The following is a 20,209-nucleotide window of genomic DNA, read 5'->3' as shown; positions in this document are numbered from 1 at the left end:
TCTTGTATAGCAGATTGCAGAGGTAACAGGGTGCTTTTCAGCTCACCCATTTGAATTATCCATCGGCCTTCTGCTTGCCTGGTTCCTTTGAATACTCTTGATAGGTTTGGGAAGTTCTCTGTCTCTTAGGAATAACATCTTTTTCAGGAGAAGAAGATATAGAAAATAATTTAGTTTTAGATGTTTGGGTATCCATATTTTCAGCTTCTTTTGGCATTTTCTTTAACTTCATTTTGCCAAGATGATCTTCTCGTGGTTGCTGTCTGTTGCTGTAATGCTGAAGCTTTAGGCCTCTATAAATCCATGTGTATGTTCGTTTTTAGATATTTGCTGAGCAATAGATGTAGAACTAAAGTTCCAAACTGGAAATTTTTTGTTTTTTCAGATAGATCTGACCTAAATCAGATGAATCTTCAGAGATAAAGGGTTTTTACCAAGGAATTACTAATTTTTTGTAGTTAACCTACTGAGTAGTGCAGGAGCTATGTGGAGAGGGTGCTTCTCAGATGACCACCATCTTGGAATCCATCATAAATAGATCTTTATAGATAACTTTCCTATGTAGTTGGCAAGTGTTTAGTATAGGCTTATACATTTACAGGAAATGCTTATGACTAATGGTAATAAATGTAAGAATACTCAAACATCATACTAAATCTGTGAATAATTTTGATTGAACTATAATTACTTTGCATCTAATATGTTGATTTTATTATTGTATCTTAGATATTATTTATGTTTCAGATGTCATGTTTTCAGTTATTATAAAGTCATGTTTTTTAGTATATTAGCACTTTATGACAGGGAAAGAGCTCAGTCATATCTATGACTTGTGATAACACAACAAACAAGTTATGAGTTTCAGTATTACCCTATTACCATGGTAGATATTTACAGCTATCTCTGTCTTAATTCTGTCTTTGAGTCATTCACTTTTAAGACCTGTTATCCATAGTAAGTTTTATATAAATAATGTTTTTTTACTATTTTTTGTCATATTAACTGATTCCAGTTAATTATTATTAATTTTAGTCAGTCATTTAAACATCTGCTATTTCAAAACTTTAGGAGTTAATTAAGGACAAATATGTCTTATGGAATATTTCTAAAAATCTATGTTAACATCTTTTGGGAATGATACACACTCACTATGTGCTAACACCCAATTTGTGTGGTTTTTATTTAGTGTGAGTTTGTCATGATAATATTTATTCAGAGGGCAAGTAAATACAAATGCTAAATGATTTTTTGAGTTATTCTACCATTTTGAAGTTTTTATTAGAATTAATACAGATGATATGCTTAGGTATTGTGGGTAATCATTTAGACTGTTAATAAAGCTAATGTTTCCTTAGTCTATTATGTGCTAAATTTAGATTATATATATCTTAATAAGTCTCTTGCTTCCTTAGTGAATAATTACTGTATAAATGTTTAATGCTTCTAATAATAGTGTATGTAACATCTCTAAAACCTAACTGGATTTAATATGTTATTAGTTGTTTATCACTGCTATTTTTCTCTTTAATTTATAATAAATTCTCCATTTTTTACTTTGTTTTCATGGGCTCGAACCAATAAAGGTTGATGGTTGGGATAGGTAGTCTAGCAGATTTAGTTTTGTTTGCTAGATTAGGAATGTATCTTATTCCATGTATAGGGTGATTAAAGTTTATATCAGAGTGAAATTTGCAAATTTTTATTATTTAATTATTTTTCCAGTTTTGAAATGCCTGACAAAATTGTTTTAATTTTATCTTTCATGGGGAAAGTTATGTGGATTGAGATAAACAGAAATACAACAATGTATATTCTGTTGTCTATTCAGGAAGAGTATTATGTATACAGGATTCTATTAATACAAGTTCTTATTATTATTTGTAATTCTTAAATAATTCTGATATGGATTTAACTTTGATATTCTTAAATACTAAAGGCTTAAACAACCCATATAAGAGAGCTAATCTACTAAGGTATATTAAACTAAACAAGGCTCAAGTAGTTTTTCTCGAACACACTTTAAAATAAATGACACATTTATGTGGGACCCTAAGGAATACACAACACTTGCTCATTCTTCTTATAAAAATAAGACCAGAGGAGTAACAATTCTATGGAAAAAGACTTTCTTAAATCCTCAAATTATTTAGAAACATGTAGATAATGATGGACTCATGGCCTTAGTTATACTTAAGTTTAACAATAGAATTTGGACCCTGGTTAATTTATAATGGTTCCCGGGTATGGGGGTTGGACTAGCTAAGAAACATTTAGACTTTATTACAACTATTTCTAAAGGTAATATTATACTAGGAGGTGATTTCAATTGTATCACAGATATTACAGAAACTACCAATAGGAAATCTCCTCGATTATCATCCTCAGCCAAACAGTTAAAAAAATGGTCAGAAATGTTTAAATGAAAAGACACCTTTAATGCTCTGGGACCAAATTATTAATGATTCTCACACCAAGACTATAGATACAGTACCCAAACTAGAATAGATAAAATGTATATCTCACAAGATCTTTATTCTAAAATCTTGAATTTTTGAATACAACTTTGTCCCTTTTCAGATCCGAATTGCCTCTTGTTAACAATACACTTGGAATTCAATTAATTAGTTATTACTTCAAGGATTCCTTCATATATCACAAAAATTAAAGACTTTAAATCTTGGATAATTTCTGAATGTCAGCTTTTATTAGAGATTAATTATAAACCTGAAGCAAGCACAATTATGGTTTGGGATTCTCTTAAGGCCTATGTACATGGTAAAACTATTAGCTTGTACAAAAATAAAATTAAAGAATGGGACTCAGAGTTACAGCAACTCCAAAATCAAATATTATCTTTTAAATCTAATAAGAACTTAATTGCTACAGATAATAATAAGAAAATAGAAGAAGCAAATAAGAAATACAATGAAATATTATCCCATAAAAGTAATTTAGCTATGAAAAAAACTGAAATTAAATTGTTATGCTACCTCACCTAAGCATCTTCATAACCTAGCTATGAAAGTTAAGATACAATCAAACAATAATAACATTGATAGTATCTTTCATGAAGGGAAAAGGAAAAAAAAGTCTTGGACATAGAGGACATTCTGGAGGCTTTTAATTATCATTTATGCAGAGCATCATAAAGATAAAATAAGTACAAATGAATGTGAGAAGTTAGAGAATATAGTTCTCATCATAACAAGAATTCCTGAGGAACTTAAGTTAGATATACAAAAATCTATTTCTCAAAAGGAAATTATAGATGGGATTAAAATAAGTAAGTCTAGTAAAGCACCTGGAATAGATGGCTAAATTATCGAAATTTGTAGATTGTTCCCTTCTTCTATAATCTCTCTCCTACATAAAACCTTTCTTGAAGTTCAAACATTAGCAGATATTCCTCCTTCTTGGAGATATTCTCAAATTCCCCATAGATTAAAAGAGAATAAGGACCCTAATCATTGCAAGTCATATAGACCAATTTCTTTGCTGAATAATGATTATAAACTATTTATGTCAATTATGGTCAATACATTGAAAATACCCATATCTAAAATAATAAATGAAGACCAAACTGGTTTCAAACATAACAGGCCTACACAGGATAATATGAAAAGACTATTAACACTGATAGATTACTTCAATAGAGGAAACCATGAAGCATTGATAATATGTCTAGATATTCAAAAGGCCTTTGACTCCTTAAATTAGGGTTATTTATTTAAAGACTTACAGTTATTTGATCACCCCTTTTTTATAACAATGATAAAGAAAATATATGAAAATAATCTAGCATATGTCAAATTAGGTCCCTTTACTTCCAATGCAATCTAAATCACTAGAGGTACTAGACAAGGATGTCCCATGTCCCATAGCCTATTTGCTCTGGCCATATAAATAATTGACATTTTAATACGTAATAACCCAAAGATAAGAGGTATAAATATATATATATATATATATATATATATATATATATATATATATATATATATATATATGACCAATATATATGTAAAATAATGATGTTTGCTAATGATGTCTTACTTATCTTACCTAACTCTAAGGAAGTGTTAGGTGAAGTGGATATAGTAACAACAAATTTCCAAAAATCTCAGGACTCTCCTTCAACAAATCTAAATCAAAATATTTATTATTAAATAAAAAAAGAACATACAGGTTCCAGTTAATCATATTATTGGAAACTAAGCTTCAACTCTAGACTATTTAGGAATACTTCTAGGTAAGAATATAGAGGAAACCTTACAGCATAACTATACTAAAGCCATAGACTTAATCAAGACATTAATAAGCAAATGGAATAATTTGTTTATAACATTTGATGATAGGTTACAACTGATAAAAATGGTTTTGTTAATGAAAATATTATATATAGCACAAGCCCTTATTCTTCTACCAGGAATGAAAATCGGAAATCACTTCACCTCTGATGAAATTCCTATGTTACCCCAAAAGAAATAGAGTGGCATATTCTCATCATATCAGAAAATGGGAATAAGGGGTGTTAAAATTCCTAGAGATTGAAACTTATATAGAGGCATCTATAATTAAAATAGTGATGAAGTGGATAAATCCTAGATAATCTTCCAAATGGAAACAGTTACACTCCATTATACTAATGAATGAACATTATTTATCAAAAAATGCTTTGGTAACTGACAAAGGTAACAAGATATGGCACTATTTAGGTTTAAATTTGCAGTATAGTACAGCAAAATTAACTAAACTAACACTAATAAACAATATTTTTGCTGTGTTTAGAAAATTCATTAACACAAATCTAGATATAAAACTGTGGCATAGATTTTTTTAACACTGTTTACTATCACAAGGGATTTCTCTGATAAAACACATAGAGTTTTGGTTTATGGGAAAACAGTAACCTATTTTGTCAGTTGCAATGTATTGAAAACCAACAAGCTTTGAACACACAAAGTATATTGTCAACCTATTGCCTAACCCCTAATGACTGGTTGTTTCTTTAGAGTGTCACAGCATACATTAAGGATCTGTGTAGAATAATACATAACTCATCCTTCAAAACTGTTACAAACTGGATTTTTGGAATTCTATATAATAATATCAATGTTAAGAATGAATTTTCATATCTATATAACACTCCTAAAGATTCTTACTGGCAATACCTACCTAAAGGGTTTCACGTATCATTATCAATAGATAATAAAACAAACATTTTATTTTCAGTTAAACTAACTTCTTATTCACAATTCTGGAGAATTTTTCATTGGAAATTTCTACACAGATCATTTTTGACACCTGAGAAACTCTCAAAAATGAACCCTTCAAACAGCAAGTTATATTGGAGATGTCATCTGTCCACTAATGCTGACTGGTCTCATATTTTTTATGACTGTACTAATATTAAACAATATTGGAATGAGATTAACAAATTTCTTCAAGCTATCTATACTGATATATTCATTTTGACAAAGTATTTAATTTTGTTGAATGTTGTTAATAGTAATAATATGAAGAAATATGACCTGTATTTGTTTTGGACAATGTTATCAATAGTCAGAAAATGTATAACTATAAGATGAAACTCTAATGTAGCACCCACAATGGAGGAATTCCTATCATCACTGAAGAAATGCATACTAATACAAAAAAGAACTAAAGAGTTAATAACTTTTCCTAAGCCACTGGTTAATAGTCTGTGGAGTAAAGTTTTGACTTTAACTGTTACCCTACAAATGGAACCAAACTCTTCCTAACTATCATAGTTTATATATTAACTTATTATTTAACTACAAATGTTTTTATCTGAATCCTTTTTGTCAGGCTGAATGTAAATACTATAAAAAGTTATTGAATGTTATGAATGCATTAAATTATTGTGTTATTTCATCAAAATAAAAATCATTTGAGTAAAAAAAAAGTCCAATGGGCTTGCTTCCTGATGTCGTTACTCAGGTTTTGGTTTCTTACAACACGCTGTCTCCTCTCACCTAAGTGGAGTAGAACAGGGTATTCTAGATTATTGCTTCTGATGAAATCATCCCTTTTTTATCTTAATTCTTAGTTCTTGTTAATTATTGCCTGTTTCTTTAATCATACTCAGTATTGCTCCAGCCCTTTCCTCATTTTGGTGACCTTACCTGCCTGCTCTTTGAAAATGAAAGTGAGGTAGTGATGACCAAGTTCTATTTACAAGGTGATGACAACAAATATAAACCATTTTACAAGCTCTTTCTTTCAAACACAAACAAATACTGGGAATAAAACACCTGAAGTAGGTATCTCAGCACTGACACTAAGAAGTACACAAGCAAGTGTTAGAAGTGGAAGTTGAAATCATCAGCCTTTTGTCTCTTTTAATATTTAATATACTGGAATGCTTCCTGCAGTTATATGTTATTAACATTAGTAGTGCGTCTTAAATTTAAGCAAATAACAGGATCAGGAACAAACACACATCTAATTTTGCTTATGTTGATGGTGATCTGATTGTTGTACTACATTTCCATTTCTCATGGTCTGCAAGTATTACATGTACAGAACAATAAATGTTAGCTTTTATGCAAGATTAACATTTATTCTGGATTTCTGAGTTACAAAAATACAACTTTTAATAAAATACTACCTTTATCTCAGACTCGGATTTTTAATACAAATGAACTGAAGGACAAAGAAATGCAATACAAATGAGTTAAAAATTCTTTCTGTCTAATTAACAATGTAGCTAGAGATGGGTCAGTCAATGGATGTGCATTATATTGCAGCAATGCTATTTTTTTCTGTAAAAAAGGCACCTGTCAAGAATTTAGCATGCTATGCAAAACAGCAAGTGCTGTTGGATGGCATATTCAACATCAAGGGTTTTATAAAAGTGATAAATGCATGGCATGCTTTAAATATACTATTCCTGAAAGGAAAAAGATATAACTTTAAAGGTGACAGGATCAATAAAAGAAAGAAATAAATATTTTCATCATATAGGAATTTTAGAAGTGGGCAGACAAGTGTAATGCAATGGCCATTTTACCTAACCCTGTGTACCCAAATAATAAAATAACATATTGTGTAAGGCTATGGCTTGATATCATATAATTTCATAACATAGATTGAATGTGTTCTTCAATTTGTAAATAACAGTGATTTCTGAACTATATTGTGTAAAAACATAAGACACACTACATATAAACACCTCACAGCCTGCTTTCTTTTTCTAAGAAAATGCCAGTAGATTATTGTCTTACATTATAAAAGATATATTACTTTACATTTTTATAACCTTCTGGAAGATTGCCTTGTGTTTCCATTTTTATCCCATTTTTTTTTTCTACAACATGTCAGTTATTGCAAACAGATATTAATTAATAACACACAGTTTGCCAGATTTTGTACATAAATATGAGTTTAATGTATATTGCTAAAAAAATAAAACCTGAATGTTTATGTAATACATTTTAGTATTGTGATGTCAGTGTATTGCACATCCTAATCTGAAAATCATTTTAACAGGGATCACCATGTTCATGGAAATTGCCATTTTTGCAATGGACAACTGCCTCAATACCCTGAATATTATATATGTACAAATGATGTGGATACTCTACAAAAGGGCCTTACAGAAACAGATGCTTGGTGCCAGAGCCATGGGCTCAAGCTCAATGCCAAGAAATGTATAGTTATCCCCTTTGGGAAAAAACATGTATCCGTGAATTACCATATAGGTGGCAGTACACTAAACACCGAAAGTTTGATAAGAGACTTAGGGACACAGGTGGACAGTGGTCTCACCTTCGATAACCACATCACCACAATAGTCAGGAAATCCTTCTATGTGGCACACCTCATCACTAAGGGCTTTTCATCCAGAAAAAAGGAGGTCATTGTCCCAGTGTACTCATCCCTCATTAGACCCATTATAGAATACAATGCCCCGTTTGGTATGTAACTCTCAAGACATCTGCAACAACTGGAAAGGCCACAGAAATACCTCACTAAAAGAATCACAGGCCTAAAGCAGATGCCCTATGCTGACCACCTTAAAAAACTCCAGCTATACTCTGTTGCATATCGTCTACTCAGAGGCAATCTTTGCTTAACATACAAGGCCATGTCAAACTCAGAGCTGTTGGACATGCTACACTTAAAGAAACCCCAATCCCTCAAAGCCACACGCTCCAGGGATCTAAACCTTGTCATCACAATAAACAAAAAATGCTAGAGGGATAGGTTCCTGACCCAGAGACTCCCCAGACTCTGGAATAGATTGGCCATACATGTCAATCAGAGTGCCTCTTTGGTCCTCTTCAAAAGAAACCTTTACGATTGGATGGGAGAAAGGAAATTCACCCCGGGGATCATGTCAGTCACCCTGCTAGACAGGGGTCCAGGGAAGTAAATAGTGTGGGAAGAAATAGCCAGGGAATTGTTATGGCTAGGCTTGTATAGGCCCTAGGGCTGATAGCCTAGTACCAACCTATGAACCTATGGGTACCCTAGGGACAAGCAGAAGTACCAGGATATAAATTAACTGACTAGATATGTTATACAGTGGTACAATAGCATTGTTTGCAAGCCAGTGCAAAGTGTGGAATATCCAACCTAGAAGATCACTGGCAACTATTCCAACCTAGAAGATCACTGGCAACTAGTCAGAATATAAAAGAGTGAAAAGGTAAGTATTGCATTTTCTTCACTTTCTCACTGTTCTCTTAATTTGTGTAATCTCCAATAACATTTGGAAGTACAGGACCTGTTCAAATGATTTTGTGTTTTTGAGCCTGCATTGTGTTTCAGTTGATGTTCCAAAGTTTTAGATGTTTTGGGATCGAAAATTTGTATGTTGATAGAAGACACATAATACAAGTTATCCCTGTCTTAAAGTACATATTTATCCATGATGCTGTACATGCAGATTTGTACTACCAAATGTGAGTTAAGTGGTATATGTCCAGCTCACAAGAGACTATCAGAATAAGAATGTGAAGTGCACGTGGTTTATGTAGTCCACATACCACAGGAACACACACACATACACATGGATATCTATTTACATAGATAGAAATATAGATATAGATATTGATAGAGACAGAGCTACAGATACAGATATAGATATAACTATATATATATATATATATATATATATATATATATAGATATAGATATAGATATAACTATAGATATAGATATAAGATATAGATATAGATATAACTATAGATATAGATATAAGATATAGATATAGATATAGATATAGATATAAGATATAGATATAGATATAGAGCCATACATCACCTCTTTTTCCCATTTTTGCATATGGGGTTTTGGTATCACTTCAACAGTGACAATTATCTAGAGCCAAGAATTACAACACTAGGTGGGTAGCCCTGCAGCAGTTATTTTTCTACACCACACAGTCATGCACATATACTCATGCCTATGGCCAATTTAGAGTGGCCAATCCACCTACTGGATGTCTTTGGAATGTGGGAGGAATCCCATGTGAATACAGGGAGGACATGCAGATTTGACACACAAGGCACCCTATCTGAGAATTGAAACAGAAAAACTGTTGCTATGAGGCAAAAAATGCTATCAAGTGCACCACTGTTATTTACATAAAGTGTGTGTGTGTGTGTGTGTGTGTGTGTGTGTGTGTGTGTGTGTGTGTGTGTGTGTGTGTGTGTGTGTGTGTGTATTTGTGTGCGCATTTGTTTATGCATATGGGTTTATTATATTACATCTAAGAAATGTTTCATCTTATTACAAAATAAGTCAAAAATTTAGTCTATAACATCGTTAGTCAAAACACATTAAATTAAATCACATTTCCTGTAAAATTTCAAATACAGCAAATACTCCTCCAAAAGTTTTTTGGGGGTGAAAAGCCCCTTGTACCCTCCAAATCCTCCTTATACAAATAATAAAAATACATTGTCACTCAACTGTAGTGAAAAGAGAAAACACCACTCGCACAGTGAATCACTGATTACTAACTTGAGTGTGGACATTAGCAAGGTACAGATGGTGCTCTAAACTAGTTTTCCTTCTAATTCCTAATCTCCTGGATTGTTGGATTTATTTTTATTTCAAGTAATATTCCCTTCTGGTCAGATCTGATGAGTGAAGATATTACATTTGGTGAGAAATATTGGCACGACCCCCCCTTTGCTGAGTACTAGATCAAGAATATTTGGTAGGAGAATGGACCATCTGTTCTTAGATGTTGGTATTAATAAAGTTTAGGAATTGCTGGGCTTGTGCTTTAGAAGTGGTGTAGGATTACAGATCTATAGAGGTGTAGTTGATACCCCCTATGAATATCATATACAGTTGAATGGTGAGGGACACTTGTACTTTGAGATAGATAATATCGGTTTCCTGGGACATAGAGGGGGACCTATATGTTGTAAGGATATGGTACGACACCCTTTTATGGTGAGCTGTACATTTATGAGTTTCAGTGGGCCATACACTTTATCTAGTCTGGCTGCCAGATAGGTCTTAATATAGACTGATATTCCTCCACCTTTAGTTCCATCCTGTCAGTAGCTGGTGTAAAGGTGTGAAAGGCATTATAACCTTGCATTGTTGGGGTGCTCTCAGTGACATGTCTCCATTACTACACAAATGTCTACATGCTCCAGGGACAGGAAGGCTTGCAGTGAGTGGAGTTTCTTGTTAAGACTTCTTACACTGAGCATTACAACCTTCAGATATTCCATCATAGATTCAGTTAAGTCAGTAGGTTTATCAGTTTAGCATTGCCTAGAAAAGGAACTATGGTGGTGGAAAAGGTCTTTGCCAATATCCAAAAGCTGGCAAAGCAGCATGGTCTGTCAGCCATGTCCTTTGAGGCCATCAAATATTGCACCCCCTGGACTGACACTGGAAGCTAAGCCAGTTGTTAAAATTAATTATTTTCTGTTGGTAACATGGCATCCTCCTTGGAGAAGGTAGCATGCTGCTCAGTACTAGGCTAATACCTGCCTGAGACACATAATCAGTGAGCTCGATGATGTCTTGCTTCACATAGCTAAGGGAAGTATGTCTCAGGTCATTAACATCCACATGGACTATGACAGAGTCATACTGGTACCTGTGGTTCAATGACCTGAGAGTCTATGTGCCTTGATGGATCCCGGACCCAGAAAGACAGCTATCTATGACTCTCTCCTTACTCAGTCTGGTAAGGGGGGCATTGTTTTATATCACTACAGAATCACCAATGCCCAGGAAATTGGGCTGTGTGCTGGCTTGGGTTAAGGGCTTAGCAGTGGAGGCACTGGATATAGTGCTACTATATGTAGCTACAGGTGGACTTTTAACTGAGCATTTACGTGATGGCTGTGGACTCTTTCTTTGATTGTACTGTGCAGGAGATCTTAGTATTTTAGGAAGGCTACCTGTAAGTGCCTCAGCAAAAGTAGTTTTATGATTAGGGTCTTTACCCTGTGCAGTAGACTTGTTGTAAATGTCAGTAGCAATCTATACATGATTAGTTTTAGTTGTATGAGGGAGTTTTGCCTCCAGTATTAAAGTGTATTTACACCTCTCACATACACTATCTCCAGTCTACATGAAGCAATTGCTACAATGCCTCAGAATACCAGTTTCAAATAGACTGTCACAGAGATCATGGTGAAGTGCAAATCAATGGCCACTGAGCAGTTAGGAGGAGTGAGGAAAACTTAAATATTGAACAAGTCAATAAGACAAGTAACTTGATGAATGATGCTCAGCTATGAGCAAACTAGATGCTCTAGCAGTTAAAAAAATCTGTCTGGACAGTAATGCCACAAGAGTGCAGACCACAGATCAGAACAAAAACACTTAAAATAACTGGCACGATAAGCCTTCATCAGCAATTCAATGCTCAGAATATTGGAGGCTACCCTCTTCTCCTTGAAAGTGTAGAGCATAAACATTATGTAAAATAACTGATTGAGAGCTCAAGTGCTTAAATCAGAACAAAAATACTTAGCATAACATAACAGGCACAGTAAGCCTTCAACAGCAACTCCCAGTTCAATAGGGTGTCTCCATCCACAAGAATGCAGGCCACAGTCCTTTTTAATGTAAAATAACTGTCCTGAACCCCAAGCACTCAAACCAGAGCTAAGACACTTTTAGAACAACAGGCACAATAAAGCTTCAATCAGCAATTCCTGACTTCGAAATGTGCAGGCTACCTCTTCTGCCACAAGCATGTAGACCACAAATCTTCCTTATTTATGCTACCTAGTTTGAAGCCCAAGTGCTTAAATCAAAGCTAAGATGCTAAAATAACAGTTACAATTTATTCAGGCTACTAACAGGCAGCAATAAATGCAGATTAAATGTAATAGAACACTTTAATAATGTGCAGCAAAAAGCTAAATAAAGTAAAAACGTAGAAAGAAGCATAGATACAGTAAAACAGCTGAATAAAGTACTTTTTCGGGGGGGAACAGAAGATAATTCAAGTTTAAGAGACTAAGGGGTTGGCCTTCCCAGGTGATCTCTCTGTACTCAGTAGAATGCGCTGATGAGTTGGGACTGGGAGGAGTGTCTAAAATCAGATTTATAGTAGGAGTGGGCAACTCAAAAGCTCCTCCCACTAAATAGCAAGATGTTACTCACTGTCTGCAAAGGAATTATTTTCTAATTTTATAACTGACCCTAGCCAAGTCCTACTAAAACCCCATTAGAACAAAAAACTTAAAACAAAACTAAATGCAATAATAAGAAATGATAAAAAATATAATTAACCAAACCTTAAATGAATAACTTCAATTCAAAATAAAATGCTGAGATCATCAATAGTCAGCAGAGTGCAAGAAGTCAAACAAGCACTACAGTTAAATATTACAGACCACCTGCAGATCACCTGGCAGCTCAGACAGCAGAAGAACTTCATTTGATTTATGACAAGATGTCTGGACCAGAGGGGTCCCATATACCAATGTGTGTAATCAAGAGATCCCAGAACCTCAGAGAAATGGATTATGGCATAAAAGGCACATGAAATGATATTTCTTTCTTTCATCCTCTGCCCTCCTCCACAGGAATCAGATACAATGTTCCACACATTGTAGCTTTATATCAACAAACAGAATTGGGTCCATAACTGGCATGGGATGTTAAGCAAACAGAATCAAAGTAAGGGGAGAAATACTAACACATAGGTGATGCCCTGAAGTTGAAAAGTGATCCCTCATGCTTGGGGGTTGCTCAGATGTGGCAGCTGGACTCAAACCAACCACAAGTGAATCACAGTGGAAGCACTAGGTTATTAGTATCAATTACTGTGCACCATAGTAAATTTTGATCTATCTTCAAAATGAAGAATTAAGACCAACCTATATATGTGTCCATCAGGCTACCTCTGGTCTACAACTGCAATATCATGAATGACAGAGGTGCAGTCATATATGTCAGTATGCATGCCACAGGGTGTATAGAGCCTTGAACCTGTAGGCTCACAATGGTATTTTGTGTGTTCATGCTTTCACAGGTTCAAGTACTAGTACAAAGAACTGCATAAAAGGACTACACAGGGCTGACATTTAAAGGTCAGCTGTGGCTGACAATGATGGATGTGTGGATGTTTCAAAGTCTAATAACATTGTGATGGCATCAGTAATAGTCACCATTCCAAAAATTCCTTTAGAGATTCAGGGTGAGTACATTGCCTCCCCAATGTACATGGCAAATGAGTGTCTAACTTAACTAGACTGAAAAGTTGTCATAAGGCTTTTGAAACGCAAGTACCCTTGCTATTTAGTTGATTTCAAATAGTTAGAGAAATGGATTTGAATAGAGTATATGCAGTCACTATCCCTTGTCGAATTTGATATAATAAAGAAGAAGACATGATCCATAAAAGGGAGACACGACTGGAGCCACAACTGTAGATTAGCTGACCAGTGTTTTGCTAGTGGCCTGGACACTGGAAGAGCTAGAAAAATGGACAAGATGGAGCAACTGGCCAGAAGCTTGGTTAGCCCAGAAGTTGGAAAACAAAGTAAAAAAATATACTAACTGCTTTTATGGACATAATGGATTCAAAGTTTAAAGTGAAAGAACCTAAATAAAAGTACCTTTTCATTATTTTGTGACTGCAACTAATAGTAATAATCTAAGAAATCAACTTTTTATGTTACAGCTCACTTCTGTCAGTGCAGAGGGGAAACAAAACCACTATACATGCATGGAGAAAGCTATGAATGAAAGATAAAATACATAAAATTAGTTGTTACTTCATAAGAAAAGGTTTGTTTTGATAAGCAAATGTTTTATTTATTTATTTAACATTTGTTGACCGGGAAAGTCCGACTAGGTTCCACAGATCCTGTTTTCAGCGGAGGCCCGGGGAGAAATGCTCCAGAAGCATGTCTTTAGAATGTGGGAGGAAACCGGAGTACCCAGAGGAAACCCACGTGAATGCAGGGAGAACATGCAAACTCCACACATAAGGCACCCCAGCCGAGAATCGAACCGGAGAACCTCTTGCTGTGAGGTGACAGCATTAACTGCTGCACCACTGCACCGCCCTGTAAATGCAAACTCACTGTGGTGGAAAGGTGAAAAGATTATTAAGGAAAGGACTAGGAATACAAATCATTTCAAGGGATTTCACAAGATGAATGGGGATGTTTCATGCATAGAGAAAAAAATCACTAAAAATAAACAAGGAGTCAAAAAGAAATAGCAAATCAGTAAATTTCCAGTTTTGAACACTGTATACTACAAATGTGGTATGTTACATGATGATTGGAAAGATGCTAATAAACTACATAAAATACTCCAGTCTAATATGAAACCATAAAGGCAAGAGGTTGGGTTGGTGTATGTCCTATCTTCTACCCTGATAGAAGTGATAACAATATTCTCCCATGGAGAGGCATTTTAAGAAACCTGTGTCAGTAAGTGACTTTTCATTGAAAATTTAGATGAAGAAACGTAAACCAAAAGAATCAACTTGCCAGATCTCAAATGGACTTCTGTATGGTGACCATGTTAAGATCTGAAAATCTACACCTTATACAAATTTATAAACTTAAACTACCTGCTGGTCAACGACTTTACTCTTTGGTTGTTGCTAAAATATGGAATAGTCTAGCAGCATGCATTCACACACATCAGTGCTCTGACACCTTCGAATCTTCCCAGCTTGTAATGGTTCAATACCTCCACCAGCTATTACCTAATTCCTAGTTTTCCTATCCACTCTTATTTTCTCCTTCACTTATACTTCACTATAAACGTATTCACACTTCTTCATACTGTCTAATTTATTGCTAAACTTCCCGCTCTCTCCTTATCTAATATAACTATTAAGCTCTGTCACGATCCTTCAATTATATTTCCTTACCTACTCTATAACCCCAGTAATGCTATTTTAATATAACAGCACTTCACCTTCCTCATCTTTTAACCTATTCTTCTCTCCTATATTCTTTATTTTCTATATCCTTTTCTTCTTCTTCTTTAACTCACCATCCCTGTACCTAACTATACCTGCTAATTGTATATACTCAGTTTATATGCCCTGTAGTACTATATTAGCTCTTTGCATTTTCTCTGGATTTGTCATGTGAATGCTTTGGCTTCTGCCTCTAAGTGTGCCTTGAAGCATATTGTAATTGGACTGGATTAAGCTATTATCTCTCCCTTGTATTGAATTTCTCTATATTACTTGTATTTTATAATGCATATTTTGTGTTTTTGAAAAATGTATTTTGTTTTACTAGCTGTTTTAAATTATAAGTACTAATTGCTTTTGTGGAGCTTTTCTCCCCAGGCCTCCACTGAAAATGGGCTCTTCTTCGCCCAGTGGGCTTTCCAGATAAACAAATGCCAATAGATAAATGCATAAATAATGTGAAATACACACTAAGATGTGACACGAAAACTTGGTGGAATATGATTGCATTAATAAATTATTGTGTCATCAACCCCATTTTGTCCATTGTTACATAGGTCTGGGTTGAGACCCTAGCATTTGTAAATGTTTTTATATCACCTAGAACCCATGTGTTCTTTTAAAATAATAAAGCAGCATAGGATAAAAGTGATTACATTGTCATTACATTCTTCAAGAACTAACAGTGAAAGTGAGGTAATGAGTAATAGAAAAAAAGGTACCTGTCATGACATTCTAACAGCACAGGTGACTATTGAGAGGTGTCAGGACCCAGCTGTTGTTATGTGTAGTTCAAGGCACCTGAAAAAAAAAATCACATTTGTGTAATAACAGAATCAAAAAATAAAGATGCAAAGTAATAGGATTACATATGACTTACCAGAGAGATGGTTAAAGTGATAGACCTTATCAATACCAATCAAGTGAGCAAACATACATTATATGTTAAAAAGAGTGACATGCTTTTCTATGTAATACTGCACACAGTAGCTGCTGAAGTGCACTTGAAATATTACTTCCGATTGCTTTTCCTATGTGTGATGCCCTTAATGTCAGTGGTAAGTTACGAATGTAAGTATAGGTAAAGGCATCCTCCTGCCACAGCTGGAGTATACTCCATCCTTAACTTCCACCTCCTCAAAAAAGAACCTCATTCTACTCCAATCCACGTATTGCCTAGAACTGAATATCCCCTACTTTACAAGCAGATGCAGAATAAAACTTAACCAAATACATCTCAGAGTTCTATCCTCTTCCACACCCAAAATCTTTAGGACAAATACCGAACTAAAGCAAACTAAACATTCCTTTTCAGCATGGTTCCCAGAATCTTGGAATCTACCCAAAAACATTCTTCTGACTCTCTTTTCCAACATACAGGAAAGATATGAAATAATTTTGCTTTAAGCAAGCCAAATGTACATGCTACCATAAAGGAATTATCTCAGTATGTCTCTGTTATTTCACAAGGATTTTAATTTGGTGTCACTGCTCTTTTTTGCTGTATTAAATGACTGTAAAACAGTTCTGATTTCGCTTTGCAAATATTTGCTGCTATTGAGCAATATTAATTTAAGAAAGGCATTGTACTCTTTGTTTTTTTGGCAAACCGGTTCTTCATTTCACTACTAACTATGCTATATTATACTCGTACTGAGCCTGAAAACTACCCCAGTTAACAAATAAAGGAGTGAATAAATAGGTAAACAACTAAGTAACTAAATAAATAAATTAATTTGTATCTGTGTATTCCAGCCTTGATGAACTGCATCAAATAACTGTCAATCAAAGTTCATTTCCAGGCCAACAGTTGCCATATCACATCTAAATCTTTTCCTTTCTTATCAAACATTCTACTAATAATTCTAATGCCCCTATGCCTTCAAGATCCCACATCCAAAACAAAGGCAGTTTCCATTGTTTTTTAAAAACACCTTCATTGAGTTATCACTTGTGACATAGGGAAATATATATTTAAATAAAAGTAATCAAACCACAATAAGAAGATCAAATTTACAGTTGTATATCACATATTGTTCTGTACAATGCAATAACACCAGCATTACATAAATTGCTCAATTTTTTCTTTCTCTTAAACCTCATTCCTCCTCCAAAACATTTTTTTGTATGTGCTGTTCCCAGTTTCCATACTTTTCTCTGTAATTTGCTCCTACCATTTTCTAAAGATCCCACTTCCTGTTATTTTATCACTGTTACAATAGTCACCACTTCAAGTATGATTGGTTTAGACTTTGATTTCCATTTTCTAGTAACTGCTTTTTGGTATCCAACAAGAATTAAACTTAACAAGGCCTTACAATGTTTAGGCAACTGGGATCCTGTATCCCAACTCAAAAAATATTTCCTTTGTTACACTCATTTGCTCAACCCAGTATTCTTGACAGAGTCTGAGAACTTATTACAGTCCAAGAATAAATGCTTCCATGTTCCTTTTCCTTCCGTATTACATCATCAACTTTTGCCATCTACCTGAGAAGAAATTCATTGGAGTCTGCTTGGGGTATAATAGTACCTATGCAAACTCTTCCAGGCAAAAATCATAAATCTTCTAGATTTTGTTGCATATTTGGTCACTATACTTATGTCCCCCATTGTTTCTTTATGAACTGAAGGGGTTGATGAATGAAGAGAATGAGAGGGAGAGAAGGTTGGATGATGTGGGGATAGTGAATCATGAAGTGCAATGGATTAGCAAGGAGGAAGTAAGGATAGCTATGAAGAGGATGAAGAATGGAAAGGTTCTTGGTCCAGATGACATACCTGTGGAAGCATGGAGGTGTTTATGTGAAATGGCAGTGGAGTTTTTAACCAGACTGTTTAATGAAATTTTGGAAAGTGAGAGGATGTGTGAGGAGTGGAGAAAAAGTGTTTTGGTACCAATTTTTAAGAATAAGGGTAATGTGCAGAGCTACAGTAAGTACAGATGGATTAAACTGATCAGTCAGAATAGACCTGGAGGACACTAGTTATTTCCTTACCTACAGTATACTCCTTACCATGGGTCTTCTCTAATTCTTAGTACATGAGATTCTGTGAAGAATATCATTAAATCAGCCTTTTTGCTAACCAACATGCTTTGAGAAAACCGGTAAACGTTCCATAAATCTGCAATTTTTTTACATGAATCAAAAACTATGTTGATCGACATTATGGATTTCTGTTATTTAAAACTGTTGTCTGCTGCATAGTATGCTATAGTCATCACTCAGAAGAAAAACTAATGCAGTTCTTCAAAAGGAATTGTGTCTAGATCTTGGGATGGCATTGTTCTCTTTTACTCAGCCTTCATTAGGCCAATCATTAAATATAATGCCCCCTTTGGCATTCATCTGTTCTGATATATGCAACATCTGGATGCTCACAGAAATATCATACTACAAGGATAGAAGACCAAAACAACATGGTTTGCATGGGCCAACTCAATGCCCTGTCACTATATTTAATATCCTAATTACTGCTAAAATGTGACCCGTGTCTGGTATAAAAGGTATCCCAGTCCACCACTTATGGATTTAGTACACATCAGCAAGTCAAATGACATGAGAAATACTCAGTTTAGGGATCTAAACCTCTTTTTCAGCATTAACAGAATACTTTGGAGGGACAGGTATAATTCACAGGGGACACTGCTGCTCTAGAACAAACTCCCCAATCACACGTTCAAACACATATTGAATCTATGGATAGGAAACAAAAGTTGTACCCCAAAGCTGCCATTTATACTACTAATGGACAGATCCTGCTCCTAAATGCTTTATCATATGCATGGGTCCCTTCAAATTATATCTGGTATGATCTCAGTTATTCTCAATGCACTGCAGTAATATATATTTATCAGCTATGGGATGGGTAAGGCCAGTCTCCAAACAAACGGGATAGATATGTTAATTCAAGCACCAAAAGGGTAATTCACTAGTCTTAAAATGGCCCACAAGGGCAGCTAGCATAGCACTAACCTATGGACCTATGAACCTATAAAACTAAATTAAAGATCAGCAGCACTGACCAAAAGCAGACTTGGCCTGCTTGCTTAGCACTGATGAGTGGATGCATGTGCAGCAAATGACTGACTTCTCCAAAGACAGAGTTGGATCCGAATCCTTACCTTAATAAATACACTATGATTTGATAAACTGAACAAATAGTACAGTCTTATAACCAATACCTGATTACACTTTGCTGGCAATTTCATCTCCCTGTCACAACAGACCAGCCTTAAAGAAACATATCACATAACTTCCTTGCTCTACAGCATAAAGATATAAAGCCCTAACTATATTGCACTTTACCCATATTTAAATAGGAGCTTGTTACGACTAAGCCAGGTAACTGGGAGTGAGAAGCTAATTATATCTTAACCAGCCTACAGACGGAGAGAGATGGTTCTCATCTGATAAGTGCACTTTTGTGGCACTGAGGGGACATAGTAGACGAAGAGAGATGGTTCTCTTCTGATAAGTGCACTTTTGTGGCACTGAGGAGACATAGGCCAGGAGATGTAGTCTTGATTATGCTAAGTCAGTGACTATAGCCTTCATTAGAGTATGTATGGTAACACTTATGTGCATAGAAAAGATATTGCATGTCCCTGCATTGATGTGGCTTCTGACATCAGCCACCTGGAAGAAGGCTTAAAGCTCACTACAAAACATGCCAGTCAGCTGTGCTAACAACAGAGTGCTGGGCACAGTCCTCTGACAGACTGAGATCCATGGTAGCAGGATGTATGAGACAAGCATAAAATCAGTGGTAATTTCAATCATTGCGACAAGTCTGCTGAGCTGC

At 34.9% G+C, this 20,209-nt stretch overlaps 1 protein-coding gene across 7 annotated transcripts in view; it reads right to left on the bottom strand.

The window, feature by feature from the left end:
- CNTN5 (contactin 5) overlaps positions 1-20,209 on the bottom strand; it is a 5,719,910-nt gene that overhangs the window by 3,673,066 nt on the left and 2,026,635 nt on the right. For all 7 annotated transcript variants that reach the window (XM_044072706.1, XM_044072701.1, XM_044072707.1 and 4 more), the window contains one exon: positions 16,126-16,204. The gene's annotated coding sequence lies outside the window, so the exon portion shown is untranslated. The remainder of the gene's footprint in view (positions 1-16,125; positions 16,205-20,209) is intronic.

This window comes from Protopterus annectens, chromosome 5.part0, assembly GCF_019279795.1.
Source record: "Protopterus annectens isolate FY-2018-M chromosome 5.part0, PAN1.0, whole genome shotgun sequence".
Lineage (NCBI taxonomy): Eukaryota > Metazoa > Chordata > Ceratodontiformes > Protopteridae > Protopterus > Protopterus annectens.
This window is presented reverse-complemented; position numbering and strand designations above follow the sequence as displayed.